At 32.7% G+C, this 1,109-nt stretch overlaps 1 long non-coding RNA gene across 1 annotated transcript; it reads right to left on the minus strand.

The window, feature by feature from the left end:
* On the minus strand, positions 1-1,109 carry LOC112138186. Its single transcript, XR_002917723.1, has 3 exons — positions 1,086-1,109; positions 153-227; positions 1-63 (listed from the first exon to the last, which is right to left on the minus strand). It is a non-coding gene; the product is annotated as an uncharacterized LOC112138186 (long non-coding RNA).

The following is a 1,109-nucleotide window of genomic DNA, read 5'->3' on the forward strand; positions in this document are numbered from 1 at the left end:
ACACAGGACCTGCAGCTTGTGGCATCCTCGGCACAGACTGACCAGGCCCTCGTCTGTGATTTGCTGGTGAAAACAGTCGCACAAACAAGTTTAGAGAAAGTCAAAGTCGAACGTTTGTTTGTGACTCTCTACAACCAAAAGGGTTTTCTTACTGTGCAAGACTGCATGTTGATGGTGGTGAGCTCGGGGCAGTGTTTCTGTAAGTGCTTCAGAGCGCCATCATCCAGCTAGGTCAAAAACAACAACCAAAACATTTTTTTCAAATAAGATGATGATCTATAGTGCTTAAAACTGTTTTTTTTTTTTCTAATTTGGCATCTACTGGGGATTTTTAGGTCAATTAAGCTAATATTTTCGCAACTTGCTAGGTTTTTTTGGCTACTTTGGCATCTTGGTTTTTGGGGTTAATTTTGAGTTAAGCTAATACTTTACCAACATGTTAACCTTTTTTTTTGCTAATTTGGCATCTACTGGGGTTTTTTGGGCTTATTTTGAGTTAAGCTAACATTTTAGTAGTGTGTTAGCTATTTGGCTAATTTGGCATCTACTCAATATATTTACTTAATTCATCCACAATTCTGTTTATAGTTTTATAGCCAGTGTCTATAAGTCTTAAAAAGTTGATAAGAAAGATTTTAAAGTATTATTTTTGAAAATATAAAAAGTTATTTTGGTTTGGAAAATATCTGATAAAATAGCCAGAAGAAAATGTTGGCTCTCACAGGCAAAAACAAACAAACAAAAAGCAGGCTAAATATTTCAGAATAATGAGATTAAGATACAAAATAAAAGCATAAAAATGAACCTTTACTGCAACAATAAAAAAAGCAAAGGTAAACATACATCTTTGGTCATGTCTGATTTTATGGGTGTTAATAAATGCAGCTTTATGTAGAAAAGGTTTGACTTACTCTATCAAAAATTTAAAAATAAAATATTTAAACCGTAACTAAAACACTATATAATCCAGAATGCTTATAGTTAACTACATTAGTACTTAATAATAAATGTAACATTTTTGAAAGGGCACAAAAAAGATCTTTCACAAAAACAAAAGCAATAAATCACCTAAACAAATGTGTTACCTGTGTGCAGCCTCTGAGGAACAG

The sequence above is a fragment of the Oryzias melastigma genome, unplaced genomic scaffold (genome assembly GCF_002922805.2).
Source record: "Oryzias melastigma strain HK-1 unplaced genomic scaffold, ASM292280v2 sc07992, whole genome shotgun sequence".
Taxonomy (NCBI): Eukaryota; Metazoa; Chordata; class Actinopteri; order Beloniformes; family Adrianichthyidae; genus Oryzias; species Oryzias melastigma.